The sequence below is a fragment of the Bos taurus genome, chromosome 18, assembly GCF_002263795.3.
Source record: "Bos taurus isolate L1 Dominette 01449 registration number 42190680 breed Hereford chromosome 18, ARS-UCD2.0, whole genome shotgun sequence".
NCBI classification, from domain to species: Eukaryota; Metazoa; Chordata; class Mammalia; order Artiodactyla; family Bovidae; genus Bos; species Bos taurus.
The window spans coordinates 8137515-8150178 of NC_037345.1; the positions used below are offsets into that span (position 1 = coordinate 8137515).

The 12664-nt window shown below is 56.9% G+C and overlaps 1 protein-coding gene across 2 annotated transcripts in view; it reads left to right on the forward strand.

The window, feature by feature from the left end:
* Window positions 1–12664, forward strand: part of CMIP (c-Maf inducing protein) — a 212974-nt gene that overhangs the window by 93115 nt on the left and 107195 nt on the right. Inside the window, exon 1 of one of the 2 annotated variants that reach the window (XM_059877378.1) lies at window positions 1–12664. This exon is cut by the window's left edge and continues 14763 nt beyond it; it is cut by the window's right edge and continues 23276 nt beyond it. The exons of the other annotated variant lie outside the window; for it this stretch is intronic. The gene's annotated coding sequence lies outside the window, so the exon portion shown is untranslated. 2 annotated transcript variants of the gene reach the window in all.

The window sequence follows — 12664 nt, forward strand, 5'->3', positions numbered from 1 at the left end:
GCATGGCCTCAGGAAAGTTGTCCCCACGCGCAGACAGGGGCTCTGAGGCCCCTTCCTGCCTTAATGCATCCAGCCTCACACTGAAGAGTCAGGGACACTCCTCAGGGCCAGGTCCTCCGTGCGGAGTGGGGCTGGTTACCCTCTGCCCTGATTGAGGTGCCAGATTGCTGCCAAGTGGTTCTGCCCACTGAGCCTCAGTTTCCTTGTCTCTAGAGTGGGTCAGTTAGAGTGTTGCCAGTGGGGGCCACAGAGAGGGTGGCTGGAGGTTAAATCTTAGCAGACAGTAGGTGCTTAATAAGCAGGAACTCCACTGTGGCTGCCATTCGCTTTCCTCACAACTTGAGTACGGTCCCACCCAATAGAATCACCACCTTCTCTCTCATTAGCCTCTGTTTTTCCCTAAAAACCGCAGACCTGGAGATGGGTGGTGATGGGTCCTGATCCTCCAGCTGGGGGTGGGGGTGGGGTGGGCTGAGAACGTCCCCTTGGCATCAGAACTCGGGTTCTGGAGTCACACAGGCCAGGCCAGCACCTGTGTGACCTCGGGTGAGTTGGATCAGTTTCCCTGCGGTGAAACGGGGGTTGGAGCGGGGCTGGTTGTGCTGTTCAGCACCTGTTCAGCCCCGTGAGGGTGACTCTCAGCAGGCAGTTGCTCTCTCGGTGGGTGCTGCTCTGTGACTCCCCAGGGGTGGGTGTGCTGGGGACGGGGCGGGGGAGCCTCTCTCCCACTATCAAGAGCCCCTGGCTGGCAGTGTCAGCCGGGCCGCCGGCCCGGGTCGGTCTCCTCCAGGGGGCCGGCCGCTGCCTGGGGCCCTGGGTGTCCGCTCTGGCGCCTCAGCCCTGCCCTGGGATGCGGCCTCGGCCGGGAAGTCCATGGCCGGGCCGGCTCACCTGGCCGCAGGTGGCGCCAGCGTGCCCTGCGCCCACGTCGCTGGGGCGGGGATGCCCTGGGGCGCTATTCCAGGGGGAGGCCCGTTGTAAAAGGAAGTCAGTGCAGGGTGCGTCCGCTTTCTGGGTACTATGAATAATGCTGCTATGAACACAGACGTCCAAATACCCATGCAAGTCCCTTCTGTGGATTTTTGAGAGCGTATCCCAATGGAATTGCTGGGTTGTGTGGTGATTCCATGTTTAATTTTTGGAGGAACCACTGATCTGTCTCCCACCTCCCCAGCTGTGTTTTGTAACACAACCCTCTGTCTTCCCAGCACTTGCTACTTGCTCATTTTGATAATGGCCGTCCTAATGGGTGTGAAGTGGCGTCTTGGTGGTGATTCTGGTTTGCATTTAGAGAGACAGGGTGGAATCATGGGCACCCCAAGGCATGATGATGGGGGCAGAGGGTGGGGCAAGGGGGGTGCCTGGCGCTGAATGAGGAGTGACCGTGTCATGGGGGCAGAGTTCCAGCTGGGAAGACTGAGAAAGTTCTAGAAGGTTCTGGAGACAGGTGGATGGTGGTGGTTGTGCAACAGTGTGCCTGTAGTTAATGCTACTTAAAAATGGCTAAGATTATAAATCTTAGTTATATATATTTCATCTCAGTAAAGAAAAATGGGATGCCCCACGGGAGAAACCCAAATTCGAGGCCGTTCTGTAAAACCCCTGAGCAGTGCTCCTCAAGCCTGTCGAGACCTCAGAGACCAGGCGTATGCCACACGTCCAGACCTGAGGCGGCTAGGGTGAAAGGATGTGTGTAATCCGGGGTCCTGGCCGGGGTCCCGGGGCAGGAAAGGGACCTTGGGGCAGGGCGGGGGCGGGCAGCCAAGTTCAGGTAAAAGGTCAAGTTAGCTGGTAGTCATGTCCCAGTGCTGGCTTCTTGGTTGTGATGAATGTTCCATGGGTGTTAACATCTAACTAAAATCGTTTTAAAATTTTAAAAAGTTGTTATAAGTGGGGAGGTGTCTGCTCTGTGTGGGTCTGGCTTCCAGGAGGAGAGACGGTTAAAGTACTGCATTGCCTTTTGGGGCGAGTATGGAGGGACGAGTGCGGGGGCAGAAGGAGCAGCAATCACGGGGGGCTCAGAGTGCAGCCCCACAGTTAGAATCCCCAGAGAGCTGAATTCCGCAGCCTCAACTGCTTCTCCACCCAAGAGAGTATTCTCGGTCTCTGGAGCTTGTTTTTTTCCCTTGCAAGTGCCAAAACCCTGTTCGTTATTTCACTGGGTTCTTAACAACTTTTTGATGAGAGACATATTAATATATCTTTTGTTACCCCAAACGTTACTCACTTCCATAACAAATCTCAGGCCTTAAGTGTTTCTGCAAAACCCCCCTGGTCAATAATGTGTTAATTGTAATACCTTGAGTATTAGCTTTTTTCTTTGAGTGAAATGCCTTTATTTATTTCTTTTTTAAATCAACTTTTACAGCAACACACACACAATCAGGCAAACAAAACACTTGCTTATAGGAGATAAAGCAGAACAAAGTAAATAGAAATTACTCGGACTCCCACAACCCAGAGATAGCACGGTTAATATTTGGGGGAATATTCTTCCAGGCTTTTTTTTTTTCATCTTTAACCTTTCCTTGGATCCCTGGGAGATCCCAGTCCTCTTTCTGGGTAATCCTCGTTATGCTAAAAACCCAGGGAACTTTCAGGGGCTCTGGGCCCTGTGGGTTCAGCTCTGCAGGCTGGGACAAGCAGCACCACCCACCAGTTGGAAGTTACCTCTGACCCAGGAGCTGGTGATGGGGTGAGGGTGACCCACCCTCATGGGGGAGCGTGGGGGATGGGGAGCGTGGATGAGCAGGCAGCCTGGGCTGGTGAGGGACGCGGTCCCCAGTGGCGCTGACCCACACCCTGTCTCTCTGACCGTGACTCCATTAGGTGGCTCATCCAGGTGGAATGCGACATCTGTATTTTCATGGCTGGCATACCGCACCTGACGTCCTTGGGGTTCATCACGCGTCTGAATCCCTTGCTCTTCAAGGCTGAGCTGTTCCGCCGTGAGCAGAGACTGCATTTCCTTTACCCGTTCGTCCTCCAGTGGATACTTGGGCAGCCTCTGCCTTCTGGTTACTGTGAGCAGTGCTGCCGTGAGCACACGTGTACACATGTCTCTTAGGGATCCCGCCTTCACTTCTCAGGGGCGTGTGCCCAGAAGAGGGATAGCTGGAGCCTCTGAAAATTGATTTCTCCTTTTCTGAGGAGCCTGCATCTCCACTGCCCACCACAGTGGGCAGAGGCTGGGGCGACTGCTCAGCACCAGACCACGCTCGGGAAAGGCCCCCACTGCAAAGGGCAATCTGGCCCCAGATGTCTCCAGATGGAGAAACCCTGGGTTGGAGTGAGCAAGGGGAACAGAGACACAGAATCAGAACGAGGGAGGCGGTGGAGGCGGAGGCGCGCCGGCCAGGCAGGCTGCTGTGTCCCAGGGAATAAAGTTGGTAACCACAGCAGCGGTTAGCATTTACTGAGCTCTCCCTGGATGCCAGGCCCGCCCGGCCGGGAAGCACTTTGTCGTGTGTTCTCACTTAAACCCGCGGCACCGCAAGGGTGGGTCCAGAGCGTTGAAACGGGGCTGCACACAGAGGTTCTCAGCAACCTGAACCTGCCTCCCCGCCCCCTACAGACACGTGCCCTCGTGACGCTGGTCCCCTTCGGCGTCGCTCCCCAGGATACTTTGTCCTTTCGAAAGCAAGGCGCAGACTCTGGTGGCCACGTGGGCAGATAAGACAGCCGTGTAAACACGCAGCCTTTCCCGGTGGAACCCGCTTGCCCGGGTTCATGAGGGATGGGGTGTGGTTGCATGGCAGCCGGGCCTGCGAGTGCCCCCTGCTGCCATCCCGCACAGCACTCCCTCCTCTGCGGGACTTCCAGCTTCTTGGCGCCCAGAGGCGGGGCACACTGGCAGAGGAGAGGGTGTCGTCCCCCCGTGGGTTTTTATTAAAGGGAACGCCAGGCCCGGCCGGGTGGGCCAGGTGATGTGACATCAAACCCTGACATGGGGTGGTTGGGTTTGGAGTGAGAATGATTCCGCAGCAGCAGAGCATGTCCTATGCGCCGGATATCTTAACGACACTTCTGCTCAACTTTATCTGCTGTGTGTCTGGCCAGGGCTGCTTCAGGCCCGGGAGACACAACCGTGAGCGTGACAGGCAAAGGTTTTGTGTCTGTGAACCTTACATTCTGGTAAGGAAGGGGAGAATAGATGTGTGAAGAGGTGACACCATATCTCAGGTGAGCATAGGGGTTTCGAAGGAGCCAACCTGGGGCGGGGATGGCGAGGCACTGGGGACTCAGGTGTCCTTTCATGGCATCGGTACAGAGCACTGAGTGAAGGGCACCAGCTGGGACGATGTTTAGCGGGTGTGTGTGTACACAGCACATGCCAAGGCCCTGTGGCAGAGTGGGATTGGCCGGGGTGAGCCTTCGGGGTGGAGCAGAGTGAGCGAGGAAGAGGGTGGTGTGTGCTCAGCCTGCAGAGAGTGAGGCCGGCGGGTCACGGAGTGTCTCACAGGCAAGCGCCAGGGCTCTGCGTTTCCTTCCAAGTGAGAAGGGAGCCTCTGGGGGCTTCTGAGCAGAGGAGGGACACAGCCTGACTTTGCCTTTAAAATCCATCCCTTGGCTGCTGGATGGAGGATGGGTTAAGCCTCCAGTCCGACAGAGCGCCACTCGGCACAGGTGGCCATCGAAATGTAAGTGGATTGAAGAGAAATGCAGTTGCAAGTGCAGCTCCTCTGCCACAGGGGCCACGTTTCGCGCATCTGGTAGCCAGCACAGACACAGAACGTCTCTGCCGTCACAGTCAGACCATATGGACGGGGCTGTGGCCGGGGGTGGGGAGAGCGTGTCTGGGGGCTGCTGTCATAACCCCAGGCGAGGCCCTTTAGGGCCTCTGGGGCCGGGCGGTCTCACTGCGCAGGGGCCCGTGGCAGTGGCCACCGAGCAGTCCTCCCGTTTCCCTGACGATGCCCTCTCTCACCACAGGCGGGTTGCCCTGCTGGGCCCCTGAGCACCTGCCTGGCTCGTTCCCCTATCCAGTGTCAACTCTGTGCCAGCGTCGAGGGGCACAGAGTTCATATTTCACAATAGTTCCACGAGGGAGGGAGGTATTTCCCCCCTTTTCCAAATGTGGACACTGAGGCTCAGAGAGGTGCAGCCACTTGCTCAACGTCACACAGCGGCCAAGTAGTAAAGGTGGGATTTGGACTCCAGACCGTTGGAACACAGGGCCCGTGCTCTTCCTAGAATTCACTGCCTCAGCCTGAAACGCGGGGGCAGGGCCTCCCTCAGCTGGCGGCGCGCTGTTCAGCTTTTCATTTCAGCCTTTGTCACGGCCAAGGGTCGAGTGGGCTGGAATCCCACGTGCCCTGGCAAGGAACTGACCCACCCTGACTAAAGGGCATCTTGTTCTTTGCACAAAGGCGTCCCCAGCTCGCCCGGCCATGACCCGTGCTGACTGAGAGGAGGGTTCATTTTCCAGTTCCCACAGCCCAGCTGGCACCCTGGACCTGGGGAACTGGCGAGAAGGAAGCAAAGCCTGGAGGGCGCCCAGGGGGAGGCTCCCCCAGGGTATAGTCACACCCTCTGGCCCTGGGGCCCCCAGCCCGGGTTCAGATCCCGCCTCTGCATCCCCCGCCTTTGTGACTCCAGGCGGACCGTGAATTCTACAAGCTGCAGTTCCCCGTTTGTGGTTAACGCGGGAATGCTGGTGATAACCTCCTCCTCTGTCTGGTGGGAAATCACTTTGCCTCTGATGCATGGTCCGCGCACAGCAGCCTCTGCCTCGCCTGGAAGTGTGCTGGGAACGCACACGCTCAGACCCTGCTCGAGCCTGCTGCACAGTGCTGGGGGTCTTCACTAGGCACGCGGGTGACCCATAAGCATTCAAAGTTAGCAGCTTGGGGTGAACCGGACGAGGTGATTGTGTAGCAGCGAGAGGCAGGCACATTCTGCCTTTGTCCGAGCTGTGTGGTGTCGGGCTGCCTCTCTCATGCTCTTGTTATTCCCGGGCTTCATGGCGCAGAGATGAGGTGCCCTGGAAAACAGATCAGTACCTAGAAAAGTCTCTGCCTTTGGCCCCGCTCCCGCTGCTATCTGGCCGTTTACCTTGCCTGGGAGAGCCAGGCTCCCATCGCAGACCACAGGCTGGAGGCCGACCAGCCCTGCTGTGACCCGGCCGTCTCCAGCCGGCAGAGTTGGCGCCCAGCGGATGCCGGAGCCGCAGAGCCCGAGCCTGGGGCCCGGAGGCCAGCTGCTTGGCCTCCCTCCTCGCCCCAAGCCGGCAGCTTTCAGACAGATGGACATACGTAGTCTGAGAGAGCTCGGGGTGGGTGGGAGAGAAGCAGGTGGCTGGTACATCACAGCAGAGTCCGGGTCTCAATTGGGCAGATGGGTCTCCCGAGGGAGAAGAGAATGCGACCCCCACGCAGGAAGGCGAGTCAGCGGCTGATTGGGGCACTTCCCTGGGAGCCCAGTGCTTAAGACCCCCCTGCGTTTCCACTGCAGGGGGCGCGGGTTCCATCCATGGCCGGGGAACTGGGATTCCCACATGCCACGCAGCATGGCCTAAAAAATAAAAAGTAAAAAAAAATAAAGTCCTCACCACTGGGCCATCCGCACTGCCCCCCGCACCCCCACTGAAGCCACCTTTCTTGGGGGGGTGCTTCCCTAAGATGTTTCACGAAGCTCTCTAGACAGTCCATTTAAAAGCGTGTGTATACATAGGCGCGGTTAAAAATAGAGATAGATCTTTGTAGTGGGTGCGTGTTGTATATTTAATGCTCTCAGAGCAGAAATAAACCATAAAGCTATTAGAGAGGAATCTCGTCTCCGCGTCCTGGGGTTCTCAGCCCCTTCCTGGAATCTTTGAGGGTCGCTGGGGAGGGGTAAAGCTCAGGGAGCCTGTTACAGGAGTGTGGTTCGGGGGGCTGCTGGCAGCGTGCCGGCGGCTCTGTATTTCAGACGGGCAGGCCCAGGCGGGCCTGAGGCTGTGGCCCTGCGAGTCACCCCCTCTGAGAAACGCGGGGCTGGGGGAAGAATCCGCACTTGACAGGTGACTGATGAAAGGAGGCAGGAGCAGAGGGAAGAGTAAGACTCACACATGGTGTTGGATGAGTGTGTGGACCGTGAGTTTGCAGCTGATAACGTGCCGAAGCAAAGCGGGGGAGCACGTGTGTGGGTGCACGTGTGCAGGTCGGGGTTCCAGGACGATGAGGGTGGAGCGGCGGCCTCCCGCCTGGCTCGCACGCAGGGACGGTACTCTGGGGGGCCCTGTGAGGTCTGGCCGATCTAGGAGGGAGCACAGGACATCCAGCTGGTGGCGGGCTCAGTTCCGGGAGTGAGGCAGCAATGGCACGGTCACCGTGGGTGGAGTCTGCAGAAAGTCCCCACTTAGACCAAGGTCGGGGCAGCAGGTGAACTTGAGGCTGGAGTCCGTGCCCCCGCTGGGTGTGCAGGGGGTGCATTTGGCTACGTGGCGGACCTTCCACACGGACACTTGCACCTTCGGGTGCCAGCGGGCTTGCTCAGAGGAGACGAGCCTTTCTCCAGGTCTTTACAAACGCCTGTGCATCCTCAGGACCCACTGAAATGCGCCGTCCCCAGTTAACCTGCCAAAGGCCAGGCGCGCGTCATGGCAGCCTGGCTCAAGAAGCCACGGGACAGCAGGACCCAAAGGCCCGGCCCCTCTGTCCCTGCTCCCTCTGCTCCCCGCTTCCCTCCTGCCCCCTCGGGCTGGCGCGTGGCCCCCGTGCACCCAGCTTCCTCTTCGCAGCTTCCCCTTTGCTCTCACCCTCTTTCCAGATTCCCAAGAAAGGACCCCACAGAGCCAGGCTCAGGGCCTGTACTGACCCTTGGACCATCCCCGTGGCTGCTGGGCGGGGTCCCAGCCGCCACAGGGAGCTGCCTGTGTAACCATGGTGGCCGTGTAGCCCCTGGAGAGGAGGGATGTTCAGAGGGGAAGTTTAGAGTTTTTGAAAGAGGAGGGAGGGGCATGGAGCACCACCCCCAGGAGGAGTGCGGGACCCTGCCGGCCTGTCTGATTCCACAGCCCTTCGCCCGTCCGGTCAGTGGGAAAGCAGCTGTGGTTGTGTGCAGCCCCCTCTGCGCACGTGAGCGCCTTCCGGCCCTGCCGGCACCCTCCGTCGGCTCCCAGCCCTGTGAGGGGGCTGGCGGGGCGGGCGCCCCCCACCCCCTGCAGGTTTCAGACCGAGGACCAGACAGAGCGGGTGCTCACCGCCAGTGGGAGGCTGCAGACGAGAAACTTGAGAGACCAGAGACATAGTTGGTCCTTTGAAGCTGAAGGCGGGCACTGGGGGACATGGGGGCCGTTGACTGTCATCTGTTTGCACAAGCGAGGCTTCTGCCACCCTGTCTCGGACACCCCGGGGAGACAAAGGCGCTTCAGATCGGAGGCTGCCCTCTCCCCAAGAAGGAGGGCGCGCCGGGCGGCGGGACGCCTTTGCTTCCAGATGAAATTATGTGCTTGGGGTTTGCTGGACTTAGGCCTCATTCATGCGTCTCTGTTTGCTCAGCCCTCCCAGCCCCATCCTCGGTCTCCCGGCCTCCTGGGGACAGAGTGGGGCCTTGCTGCTCTTTCAGGGAGTTAAAGAACATTGTCCTCCCCTGTCCTCTCTGTCTGAAATCTCTTAGGGCATATCTGCCAGGTACCACCCAGGGCACCCACCCATGCGAGAGGGGAGCTGTGCCTAGCTGAGTGTGAGCCCAGCTCTGCTACACTCTAGCTGTGTGACCCCAGGCAAATTACTTGACTTCTCTGTTTCCTCATCTATATGATGAGGCTCATGTTGCCTGCTTACTGGGTCTTGGCAAGGATCCATTGTGTGATTCTGCCTTCTCCTGGTGCCCAGGGATCCTACTCCCAGTGACATTCACCAAGAGACATGAACAAGAGAGTTCTGAACAGCCAGAGTAACAGCCTGAAACTGGAAACGAACAACCCAACAGTAGAATGGATAAGCACATCACGACATAATCACACCAGGGAGTACTATACAGCCACGAAAAATAACAGATCCTGCAAATCAGTCTCACCGGCATTATGTTGAGCAACGTAAGCTGGACACAGATGAGTACATACTGCATGATTCCATTTAAATGAAGTTCAAGGGCAGGCAGAACTAGCCTGTAGTGATAAAAAAAAACAGGAGTGCTTATTTCTGGGGGATGTTGCCAGGGAAGAGGCATGAGAGAGCCTCCTGGGAGCGGGGCAGTGGTCACACGGGTGTGTGCACATATGAATGTTCGTCCAGCCTGCACAAGAATCAGAAGGAACTGGGTCCCCCACCCTCAGGTGAGGGGCTGCTCCACGAAAACCCTGTAACCGCTGGGCCGCTGAGGCGCCGTGCCTCGGGGTGAGTCACTCCTTCTTCGGGCCAGGCAGGAGCTCCAGGGGACAGGGGAGTGACCCCATGGAGCCAAGGCCTGGCTGGGAGGAGGCCCCGGCACGGCCCTCGGCTTGCTGGGGGAGGAGAGAGGGGAGCGGAAACTTTTACAGTTGTTTCTCACTGTGCGAGCCAATTAGCAGGGATCAACCTCAGATCAACAACAGCCCTGAACCTTGGCTGTTTCTGTTCGAGAAACCACAAAAGAAGGGAGAGCTAGATTTGGCTGCATAAGAAGTGACCCTCGAGCATGGAGAAACAGTCAGATCAGCCTCGCTGTAAATCCATTTGAAAGGCAAATGATGAGCCAGGAATATGCAGTTGCAGCATGTTTGGCAAATAAAAGATAAAAAAAAAAAAACAACTTAATGTGCAAAACGTGTGTGTGAATCAGTGAGAAGGCATGACTGCCTCAAAGGGAAAAAGTGCAAAGACCAGGAGACATGATGGCCAGTAAGCTCCTGAGAAGAGTCAACCTCCTGACAAGCAGAGATGTGCGTTAGAGAGGAAATGGGATAGAGTTTTTCACCTGAAACTCATGGAGATCTGAACATGATAATGCGTCCTCCAAGAAAGAGAGGCGCCTGCAGCATCGCTGTAGGCCCTGGGCTTGTCCTGTTCCTCTGCCCTCCTGTTCCATGTCCGCTGAGACGTTTTAGCCACCACTCATGAGCACCTACTCTGGATCAGGCCTTCTGCCCTTATTGTCCTATTCTGGGCAACCTATGTGGGACGGCCTATTGCTCCATTTTACAGATGAGAAAACTGAGGCTCAGGATGGTGCAGTGACTTGGGGAAGGCCCCACAGTGGGTGGTGGAGCCAGAGTTCGAACCAAGAAGTAACCAGCTCCAGAGGCTACGCTCTCCTCCTCTCTGCCTCCCCGCTAACCACTTTTTGGCTCCTGCCTTTCTCAGAGGGAGATGACACTGGCTGGAGCCCAAGTGGTCCTGGCATCTCTGGTCTGCGTTTCGGCCTTGCCGCCGCCGCTGTAGTCTGCAGGGGCTGACTGGACAGGGCAGTCCTGCCCAGGAGGCCGGTTGGCCGTGGGTGGGCATCCATGTCTTTGCCACAGGGCCTTTGCTTGGGGCCTTTGCTCATTGAGACAAGTCATCCCATAAGTATCTGAACTCTCAGTGTGGGAATGTGGGTTTTTAACAAAACCTGGGAGCCCTGAAGGGCAGGGCTTCGCACCCCTCCCCGTAGACACATAGACTCATGCTCAGAGAACAGATACGGCCTGGTGGTGGAGAACACGGGTGAGAATTCTGACTCCCTGTATTTGAATCAGTGATGTGTCTGAGAATCTGCTTTCTGGGAAGTGGTGAATTTTCTGGGGGGAAAGCCTTGATTTGTAGAGTTTGCCAATTTCCAGTGTAAATACCACCGGTGTACACAAAGCAAGACCACAGAGGGCAGAATTGGGCAGCTGCTGCTGCTGCTAAGTCGCGTCAGTCGTGTCCGACTCTGTTCGACCCCATAGACAGCAGCCCACCAGGCTCCCCGGTCCCTGGGATTCTCCAGGCAAGAATACTGGAGTGGGTTGCCATTTCCTTCTCCAATGCATGAAAGTGAAAAGTGAAAGTGAAGTCGCTCAGTCGTGTCTGACTCTTAGCGACCCATGGACTGCCCATGGAGCCCACCAGGCTCCTCCGTCCATGGGACTCTCCAGGCAAGAGTACTGGAGTGGGGTGCCATTGCCTTCTCCAGAATTGGGCAGAGGTGTGCCCATATGGACATCAGACCTCCCAAAAAAGGGACCTTCTCCAGAACACCTGACCAGCGCTCCTTGTAACTCCAGGTCATTAAAAACAGGAAGAATCTAAGGCTGTCACAGTTAGAGGAGCCTGAGGCAACATGATGACTAGATGCGATGTGAGATCCTGGAGCAGGGAAGGAATGTTCGGTTAAATAAAATAGGTAAAAACTAAGGAAATCAGAAACAGGCGTGGACATTTGTTATAATAAAGCATCACTGTTATTTCACTTGTGGTAACAAAGGCATCACACCAGTGTGAGCAGGGGAGACCATGGGGGCTTTCTTATCTTCCCTATTGTCTGTAGATCTGAAGCTATTTGAAAAGAAATCCATTAAAGGGAAAAAAAAAGGACTGAGAAAGAAATCAGTTAGCCCCCTCATCTTGAGCTTGCAAGTACTTAAGAGATCACAGCATGGGCTGGCAGGCCTCCCATTCATCACCTTGGCTGGTCCCACCCCTCCCCAACCGAGTGTGGCAGCTGAGTGTGGCAGTCCCAACTGTGCCTCCCAAGCCAGCATCGCTTCCCAGTTCTGAGCCCTTCCTGAGATGGCCAGGAAAAACCCCAGCCTCCTCCTGCACCAACTGGTGAGCTTGTGCTGAAACGACCTCTTCCCTGGTCCTCCCCACCTGGTTCCCCTCACTCAGCCTTCCTCTCGGAGAGGAAAGCACTGGGAAGAGCGTGCCCTGCTGTCAGACCCTCCTGGACGCATCACTGGGAAGTCCTTGGTCCCAGCCCTGGGCACCAGCCCAGGACACTTTGATGTAGTGTTCTGGCTGGTCCTTGGGCCAGCTTCCCTCCTTCTCTGCCCGGGGCTTTTTTGCGTGTTCTTCCCAAGGCTTCAGAAACCTTGAGCTCATCAAGTGGCCATCTCTTTCCTGGATCTCCAGAGTGGTGATTTCAAGCAGTCAGCCAGACTCAAGTTCTGGTCTCTGCCATCAGATCAGCCTCCTGCCTGGGTCCTGCGTGTGCGTCCTGACCCTGCTCAGAGCAGCATGTGACCCGGTCAGCTCTTTCTGTGGACGGTGTGCACAATGTGAACCCCTCCCCCCATTCCAGCACAGGAATCTGGGGTCTCCCTTGGAAAGAGTCTCTCCCACGGCAGAAAATGGGATGTGGGGTGTGGGGATGTGAATTAAACATTTTGAGCTCTTCCTTGCAATCATTTGGAGAAGTCAGTTGTTCTTCTTCTGGGCTTTTAACAGTGGCAGCACAGAAGGGCAAGGACCAGTGTGCTATGAGCCCCTGCTATGCTTCTATTCCTTCGTTCTCCCCACAGCTGCCCTGGGAGGGGAGTCCTCACTGTCCTTATCATACAGATGAGGAAACTGAGGCTTCAAGAAACTCCTTGCTCCAGGCGCCAGCTTGCAGGGTTGGGGCTAGGATCAGTCTGGCTTCAAATCCAGACTCCTCTCTTGGTGCCCCTGCTTGCCTGGGGGCTGCTGGCCCCTCAGTCAGAGGTGCCCCCCCCCGCCAGGTCCCTGGTGATGGTTGGGAAACCAGCCCAAAGCTTCTCCTGGAAAGCGACACAGGTCAGGAAGAGTCAGTCCCTCGTGAC